This window comes from Euphorbia lathyris, chromosome 4, assembly GCF_963576675.1.
Source record: "Euphorbia lathyris chromosome 4, ddEupLath1.1, whole genome shotgun sequence".
Taxonomy (NCBI): Eukaryota; Viridiplantae; Streptophyta; class Magnoliopsida; order Malpighiales; family Euphorbiaceae; genus Euphorbia; species Euphorbia lathyris.
This window is the reverse complement of record NC_088913.1, coordinates 36272848-36282653: the sequence shown is the minus strand read 5'-3', so window position 1 is coordinate 36282653 and position 9806 is coordinate 36272848. Positions and strand designations below refer to the sequence as shown.

Here is a 9806-nt window from a genome sequence, read left to right as displayed (position 1 = left end):
GAGCACCTCACTCTTAGAGGCATTGAGAGGCGTGAAGGACGTGACAAACGTTGATTTGTTCTTTGAACCCCTTCGCCAGCCTCTAGAAGAGGAGTCTTGGTGTTTGTCCTTTTCTCTATCTCGGTGGCGAGATTCGCCTTTGTCCTTTCTAGGCGGAGATAGTGATTCGCGACGAATGTCATCCACCTCCATGAAGTCCTTGCAGCGCTCCATCAATTCTGCCATGCTGCTGGGCTTCTTTCTAATCAGGTCCTCCTGTAAACTCTTACAGGTTGTGTTCTTTACCAGAGATTCCACCGCTATGGAGATATCGACATCAACAATTTGTATACACAATTTGTTAAAAGTATTTACGTACTCTCGAAGAGATTCGTTAGCCTTCTGTTTTAATTCAAAAAGCTTCCGTGACTTGACCACTGGAGGGATACAGCCGGCGAATTTAGCACAAAATTCCCTGCTTAGTTGATCCCAACTGTTTATCGAGCCAGGAGGTAGAGATTGGAACCAGTCATAAGCGGGACCTCCTAACGTGGTGATAAACATTTTACATAGCACTGGTTCAGTTGCACGGTTGAGGCGAAGCAGTATTCGGTATTTTCTGGCGTGGGCCTCTGGGTTGTCAGCACCCGTGTATATTGGGAGATTAGGTATTTTAAAATGCCTATCCGTTTCTTCTGCCTCGATCCAAGCCGTGAAGGGCGAATCTCTATTGGCGAATGGGTTATGCCTGGCATTCTCCTCATTCATGCGGAGCACCGCAGCTCGAACTCTGTCGTCAAAATTCTCCAGACCCGCCCTTGGGCGGCCCCTCCGTGGAGATCTACTTGGAGAAGATGAAGAGCTGGATCCCGAAGACGGATCCGAGGGTGATCGTCCGCCTCCGCTTCCACGTCCGCCTCCGTTTCCACGTCCACCTCCTCCTCCTCCACCTTGTCCTCCCGGGGGAGCTTGACCGCTACCCCCTCTAGAGCCTCCTGAAGGAATGTGCCCCTCATTCCCTTGGTGTGGTGGTGGTGGTGGCCCATTTGAACGTGGTGTCTCTACTGGCCTTTTGCTCTGTCTACGTCCAGTAGATGGGGGTGATCTGCCTTTGCGGGAGGATCTTGGTCTTCGGGGCGAAGGCGATTCGGACCGCCTACTTTTCTCTTTTCTACGCTTTTTGTGTTTTCGCCCTTCCAATCCACCCAAGGAGAGATTCGACCATGGTCGCCTTGGGATATCTGATCCGCCTAGATTTATCCCATGGCTTGCAGATCCGTCAGGAAGAGTTTGATCGTTCCTTTGACTTCCTCCTGCGCCAGTGTTAAGCCCAAAATATACCTAAAATATCATCAATAATTACATCAATATTGCTACGAATTTATGCTATTCATACCTATTTAGAATTCTTTTACTATCGAATATGTTTCTTTTGTGCAAGGTACATAAATATTTGGTAAAATCCAAATAGGAGTAAAAAGAGCTCAAAAATAGAAGAAAAGCCCTACAAAAGGAGTCAAAGACGACGAAAATTAATAACGTCAAGTCGAGGACACGAACGAGAGCTGAAAAACCGAAAATGCTCCGTGCCGCGACCGCGGCCCCCCCATTCACGGTCGTGACACGCGTCCTTCAGCCTTTTTTCCCTTCGTCCGAAGTACAATTGATGCTCCCCCATTCTCGGTACGAGCAGGAGATTTTAGAAGCCTAGTTACACACTTTCGTTTTCGACGAAACGCGATCGTTCGGGTGGATAAAGACGTCCTTTCGCAGCGGACACGATCCTTCACAACGGACACGATCCTTCACAACGGACACGACACTTCAATCAAGACTCTTCAACATCTATAAATAAAGAGTTGATGGAGAGTTGAAGATAATAATGATAAAGTGTGATATATGAGTAGAAGAAAGAGATTAGTGTAGAATTTATGCAGAAATTCCGAATCAAGTGATTCAGAAGTTAGATTTCGATTCTGTTCAAAAGCAATATGATGTACACACATTGTTTACTAAATAATAACAAACTCAGTAGCATTTAGACATTGTTCCAGTTTAGTTTACATTTTGGTAGTGGACCGACCCAGTCTCTATTACGAAGATTCAGCGAGAAGATTGAGTAGAGGATTCGCCCCTGAGCCTGACAAACTCTAACGAAACCCAAGGAAAGGATTGACAACCCGTTCACTTGCACGCCGTCGAAGAATTCAATGCTCCATGTTCTCTGTAAACTTGTATCAATTTATATTTCATCTAATAAAGTCAGTTCTATTCGATAGATTTTTATGCAGCGCTTATGGTAACCAATCCACTAAAGTGACTGCTGGTGTTTTCATTAAAACGTAGTTTAATTCAAAATCTTTACAAGGAAACTTTATTGAACACTTAGGCAGATTATTATCTCGGTAGAGTTTTAATTTGGTTAAGGGCAATTATCCCGGATAAGGGTTTTGTCGCGTTCAAAGCCTATTAATTAGAGGTTCCGTCATTTATTTCATCTTTATAATTCGTACAAAGTTTAAAGTTGTTTTCTTTGCTTAATGCAAACAAATATACTTGTTTACTTTTCTAAAGTACTAAAACGTTCCTGTTTTGCAAATTCATTTTTAATCAGATACTTTCTAACATCTTCACATTCTAATCTAATTCTCATTCTAGCAATTTTAAAACCAAAACCGATTAAACGATTTTCCATATTATAAACCTTAACAGTAAATTTAACCGATTGTAAATAAGTTTTGTTAAAAAACGTTCCATGTGGGATCGATATATTTTATTACTACAAGCGAATACCATGCACTTGCGGAAATCGCTCAACAAGTTTTTGGCGCCGTTGCCGGGGAACGCCAAAATTTTTGACAAAATTTTAAATTTTTCGTGTTTTATTACGAATCTAGGTTTATTCATACTTATTCAAACTTTTATATCTTATTTATTTTCAATTACTAACATATTTATTTTTCAAATTCTGTTTTATAGGTAGTTTCGGTTCGTGCGAAATTTCAAGTTCATGCGCAGTTCTCGAAGTTCGGGCACGTCACCAGATCCTATTGACCCAGAAATTGAAAGAACTCTTAAAAAGAACAAGAAAGAAAAGAAAAACAAAAACAAAACCCCAATAAAAACTAAAATTACCGAGCCAGAAGTTATGGCCACACTTATGGATTACGCTAGGCCCGGAGTGGCCGATGTAACAAACAGTATAGTTAGACCCCAAATTAATGCAAACCAATTTGAAATTAAGCATGCGTTGCTTAATATGTTGCAAAATAATGTAACATTTTACGGGTTACCTAACGAAAATCCTAATACCCATTTGACAAATTTCTTAGAAATTTGTGACACTTTTAAAATTACTGATGTAACTGCAGAAGCAATCAAACTTCGCCTTTTTCCTTTTACTTTGAAGGATCGAGCCAAAGAATGGTTAACTTCTATGCCAGCCGCATCAATTGAGACTTGGGAGCAATTAGCCCAAGCATTTTTATCAAAAATTTTCCCTTTAGCAAAAACCGCAAGAGTCATTAAAGAGTTAACATCTTTTTCTCAAAATGATAGTGAAATTCTTTATGAGGCTTGGGAACGTTTTAAAGAACTTCAACGTTTATGCCCACACCACCAATTGCCCGCTGAACTTTTAATGCAAACATTTTATAATGGACTAAATCCTACAACTAGAGGTTCATTGGACGCTATATCTGGAGGGTTATTCATGAAGAAAACATCTGCCCAAGCAAGAGAACTTTTGGAGGAAATGGCAATCAACAGCAGTATGTGGCCCGCGGAACGTGGACACCTACCATCAGCGAAACCATCATCCTCAACTACATCATCAGTTAAAGGTATAGTGAATCTTGATCCAGTAGCGATGTTGCAAGCCCAATTTTCTGCCTTGTCGCACAAAATTGATAGGTTTATGGCACCGTGTGATCCTAATGGTCAACCAATCCGAACGGATGTGGATTACGAAGGTATGAGTGAAATTGAACAGGTAAACTTTGTCCAAGGACAAAACCAAACTAATAACCCCTATTCCAATACATATAATCTTGGATGGAGAAATCATTCTAACTTTAACTGGAGAGATAATAATAACAATAATGTTAATGCTAATCAAAATCGTACTAATAATTATCAAAATCAATCCAGAGACACGATTAGCACTTTATCTTCTAAAATCGACAAATTTATTGATGCTATGAGCGAAAAAATAAGTAATCACGACGATGGTTTTAAACGGATCGAGAATAAATTCGATCAGCTTATTAAAAACCAATCATCCAGCATCCATAATTTAGAGATTCAAATTGGACAACTCGCTAAATCAATTCCATCCCGCAAAGAGGGAAGTCTTCCAAGCCATACGGAAGAAAATCCGAAAGAGCATGTTAAGGCTATCACTCTTCGTTCAGGGAAAAACTACTTAGGCCCGGAAATGCCCGGAAATTCGACTTTACCTGGAACTGATTTACCGAAGCCCAAAGAAGATACATTAAAATAAAAAGATGCACCGATTGACTCTAGTACAAAAACTTTTGTACCCAAACCACCTTTTCCACACAAAGTCCGCAACAAGGACTATGACAAACAACTTTTAGCATTTTTAGATAAACTTAAAAATTTGCATATTAATTTGACATTTATGGATGCGATTACGCAAATTCCCAATTGTGGAAAATTCCTCAAAGATTTAATTTCAAAGAAAATCAGTTGGGAAGGAATTTCATCCATTTCACTAACTGAAGATTGTAGTTCGATTGTGTCAAGCAATTTGCCCACAAAACTCAAGGATCCCGGATGTTTTACCATTCCATGTAAATTGGGAGATATAGAATTCCCAAGTTGTCTTTGTGATTTAGGAGCAAGCATTAACTTGATGCCATTATCTATTTTTAATAAGTTAGGCTTAGAAGAAGACATCAAACGTACCAATATGGTTTTACAATTAGCGGATCAAACCACTAAAAGACCATACGGTATAATTGAGGATGTTTTAGTTAAAGTTGACAAATTTATTTTTCCTACCGATTTCGTTATTTTAGATTTTGCTTATGATGTAAATTGTCCACTAATCTTTGGTAGACCGTTCATGAACACGGGACGTGCTCTAGTTGATGTGTCGAAAGGGAAAGTAGTTTTACGAATAGGTGATGATAAGATTGAGTTTGATATGAATCAAGCGATGAAATATCCTATGGAGGATTTCGCTTGTATGAAACTTGATTTAATTGAAGAATGTGTAAATGACATTGTTCAAAAAGAAGAAATAATAGAACCTATAATGAGTGAGGAACTAGAAGATAAGGACCCAGAACCTTTGATTCGAGAAGATGGACCAGTTCCGCCTTCAATTGTAGTTCCACCTAAATTAGAACTTAAGGAATTACCAAGTCATTTGAGGTACGCTTTCTTAGGCGAAGGCGATTCTCTACCTATTATTATCTCTAACAAATTAACACAAGTCCAAGAAGAGAAATTGAAAAAAGTTGTTAGAAATAGGATAGGAAGTATGGGTTGGCAAATTTTAGACTTAAAAGGTATTAATCCAAGCATTGTAATGCACAGAATTCATTTAGAAGAAGATAAGCCACCTAAAGCGGATAGGCAAAGACGCCTAAATCCGAACATGAAAGAAGTAGTAAAAAATGAGATTACTAAACTTCTGGACAATGGAATCATCTACCCTATTTCGGATAGTGAATGGGTTAGTCCAATCCATTGTGTACCTAAAAAGGGAGGCATAACAGTTGTAAGGAATGAAGAAGGTGAATTAATACCTACGCGAACCACCACTGGTTGGAGGGTTTGTATAGATTATAGAAATTTAAATAAAGCAACTAGGAAAGATCATTTTTCTCTTCCTTTCATTGATCAAATGATCGAAAGGATAGTTGGTCATGCTTTCTACTATTTTCTTGATGGTTACTCCGGATTCTTTCAAATATACATTTACCCGGATGACCAAGATAAAACAACCTTCACATGTCCTTACGGAACATTTGCATATAGAAGAATGCCCTTTGGTCTATGTAACGCACCTGCAACATTTCAACGTTGTATGACTGTGATTTTTAATGATTTCATTGAAGATATTATGGAAGTTTTTATGGACGATTTTTCAGTTTATGGAGATTCTTTTGATTCGTGCCTAGAAAACTTGGATAAAGTTTTGTCTAGGTGTGAAGAAACAAATTTGGTATTAAACTGGGAAAAATGTCATTTCATGGTTGACGAAGGAATTGTTTTAGGTCACAAAATATCTGAAAAAGGATTAGAAGTAGATAGAGCAAAAACCTCAGTAATAGAGAAATTACCCCCTCCAACTTCTGTTAAGGGAGTAAGATCATTCTTAGGACATGCTGGTTTTTACAGAAGATTTATTAAAAAAATTTCTGTAATTTCCAAACCACTTACTAATTTACTCATGAAAGATTCAACCTTTGATTTTAATGAAGAATGCATTAAAGCATTCGAAACATTGAAAACAGCTTTAGTCAGTGCACCTGTTATTGCTAAACCCGATTGAGATTTACCATTTGAAATTATATGTGATGCAAGTGACTTAGCTGTCGGATGTGTTTTAGGACAAAGAAAGGATAAGAAATTTCATGTCATTTATTATGCAAGTCACACACTGTCTGGTGCACAATTAAACTACACCACAACAGAAAAAGAAATGTTAGCCGTAGTTTTTGCATGTGACAAGTTTAGGTCATATTTATTAGGTTCAAAAGTTATTATTTATACTGATCATGCAACATTAAGATATTTATTTGCTAAAAATGATGCAAAACCACGTCTAATTAGATGGGTTTTATTGTTGCAAGAATTTGATATAGAAATTAAAGAAAAAAAGGGAGTTGAAAACCTTGTCGCCGATCATCTATCGAGACTTGAAGATGAAAACGGTCCTATAGGTGAAACTACCGGTATACGAGATGATTTCCCTGATGAACACCTCTATCAAATAAAAAGTGCCATGTCACCATGGTATGCAGATATTGCTAATTATCTTGCAGCCAATATTGTTCCGGAAAGATTAGATTTCCAACAAAAGAAGAAATTTTTCTTCGATATTAAACAATATTTTTAGGAAGATCCCTTTTTGTTCAAGACTTGTGGTGACGGGATAATTAAGAGATGCGTTGGTGAAAATGAATACGAATCCATAATGTCAGAATGTCATTCTAGCTCTTATGGAGGACATAATGGAGTTAACAAGACAGGTGCTAGAATATTTGAAAGCGGTTTCTTTTGGCCTACGATGTTTAAGGACGTCCGTTCATTTATTACTCGTTGTGATAAGTGCCAAAGAACAGGAAATCTAGGAAGGAAATATGAGATGCCCCTCACAACCATATTAGAAGTTGAAGTCTTCGATATGTGGGGAATAGATTTCATGGGACCTTTTCCCCCTTCCAATGGTAAAACTTACATATTAGTTGCCGTCGATTATGTTTCGAAGTGGGTTGAAGCAATTGCAACCCCGACAAACGATTCTAAAGTTGTCGTTAATTTTCTTGACGATATATTCTGTAGATTTGGTTGTCCAAGAGTTATCGTTAGTGATGGCGGTACTCATTTTATAAACAAGAGTTTTGAAACGCTTATGAAAAAATATGGAGTACGCCACCGCATATCAACGCCGTACCATCCTCAGTCAAATGGTCAGGCGGAAATATCAAACAGAGAACTCAAATGGATTCTCGAGAAAACGGTTTCATCTTCTAGAAAAGATTGGTCTTCTAAACTCAATAATGCGCTATGGGCATACCGTACTGCATTTAAAACGCCAATAGGAATGACTCCGTACCGTTTAGTGTATGGTAAGGCATGTCATTTGCCAGTCGAATTAGAACATAAAGCCTATTGGGCTATTAGAGAACTAAACTTTGATTTGCGACAAGCAGGTAAGAAACGTTTGCTCAATTTGAATGAGTTAGATGAGTTACGTCATCTATCTTACGAAAATGCAATGATTTATAAAGAAAAAGTGAAAAAATGGCATGATGCCAAAATTAAAGTCAAACACTTTAATGTTGGGGATAAAGTGCTGTTATTTAATTCACGACTTCGTTTATTTCCAGGAAAACTTAAGTCCAGATGGTTAGGACCATATTTAGTCGTAAAAACATTCGATTACGGTTCTTTAGAACTGGAATGTCCTACCGGAGTTCGATTCAAAGTTAATGGTAATCGATGTAAGATCTATTACGAAAATATTTCCCAACTAGGAATTGAGTTCGTAACAAGATTATCTGACATATGAATTACTCAGTTTATTTTACACAGTTTATTTTGTTTTATTATTATTTTTTTATATTTTTGTTCATTTATTTTATTTTATTTTATTTTATTTTATTTCTTTTATTTTTTCCAAAATGCCAATTTTATGATTAGATGACTTTATGTTATGATTTTAGATTTAATTTTTAGGAAATTAAGATGAATTTGAAGTTTCAGACAATTCTCTGCCGAGAATTTAGAATTCCCTGCCGAGAATCCCTTTATTTAAGAATGTCACAAACAGGTTCGGATTTCTTTGTTCATACCGAGAATTTTAAATTCTCTACCGTGAATCGGGAGGTAGCTTAGACGCCTGATTTCCGCAAGGAAATCATCATGTCGCGACCGCGGCTTTGCCATTCGCGGTCGCGACACGCGTGTTTCCTGCACTATCAGGTCTGCAACACTCTAACCCTTTCGACAAACCTCTTGGCAATTGAAACATTAAGTTTCTTCATTCCCGAAAGGTGCAATTTATACCTTTTTATAATTAAAACGATACCTCTTTTCATCTTAAACTCTTATAAATTAATCTTAGAGGATTCAGGTTCTGTTCCAATTCTTTTTATCTTTGTCAGAACTCTGATTTTCTTCACAAACACCGTTCTTTGTTAAAGTAACACTAACTTTGCACCATGCCTACCAAATACAAATCACCTAGGCACAATGCTGCCTCAATCAACAAACGCCCAGACTTATCCAAGCGATATGGGGCGCCTTTTCCTATCTTCAATCACGATGAAGGTAGGCGTTATTGGAATCACCGTTACAAATTCTTCACCGGAATGTTGTATATGGATGAATTCCTTAACAACCAACTTGGAATTACTGATGACATGAGCCGCTATATGGAGCGCCTAGGGTGGACAAAATTCGTCCAAATGCGATTTCCGATAATAGGCGACTGGATACTCGAATTCTTCTGTACCATGCGTTTTACTAATAAACGACGAGTACGTCTCAGTTTTCATCGAGAAGGCCAAATCTTCACTTTCGGTTATCCTGAGTTGCATGCTTGGTTTGGTTTTCCCCCGAGGGATACAATCAAACGTCATCCTGGACGAGACATGACATCCTCGGACATTTGGAGAATGCTCACTGGATTCTGGCGATTCAATTCAAAACTCGCCTATAATCACTCTTTTCGCTCCAACTCCATGCTGTATTTACAAAAATTTCTGTGTCACAGTTTATTCGGGCGCACATTCAGTAGTGTGGTCCGTGACACAGATTTGTATGTTCTTGGAGATATATTCCAGGGAAATGCAGTGGATTCTTCCAAAATTCTGATGGAAGGTCTTGTCGCCGCCTCTCGATCCAAAGATAAGAAGATTGGGTTCGGCAATATAATCTGTGGAATAATTCTCGGTTCAAAGGGTACTATTGATGTTCCCTAGAGTGATGATGAATTCTTCCCGACAATTGACTATGAATTTCTCGAGCACGAAGGACTTGTGATACGTGTCTTTCGAGCAGGGCCTCAATTTCTGTCTGCACCGGAACGTGAAACTTTCGTGCAGTTTCAAATTGATCGTATTAAG

At 38.1% G+C, this 9806-nt stretch overlaps 1 non-coding gene across 1 annotated transcript; it reads right to left on the bottom strand.

The window, feature by feature from the left end:
• Positions 1 to 3496: 3496 nt before the first annotated feature.
• LOC136228121 (small nucleolar RNA R71) lies at positions 3497 to 3603 on the bottom strand. The gene has a single exon (XR_010688455.1). It is a non-coding gene; the product is annotated as a small nucleolar RNA R71 (small nucleolar RNA).
• Between the last annotated feature and the right edge of the window lie 6203 nt (positions 3604 to 9806).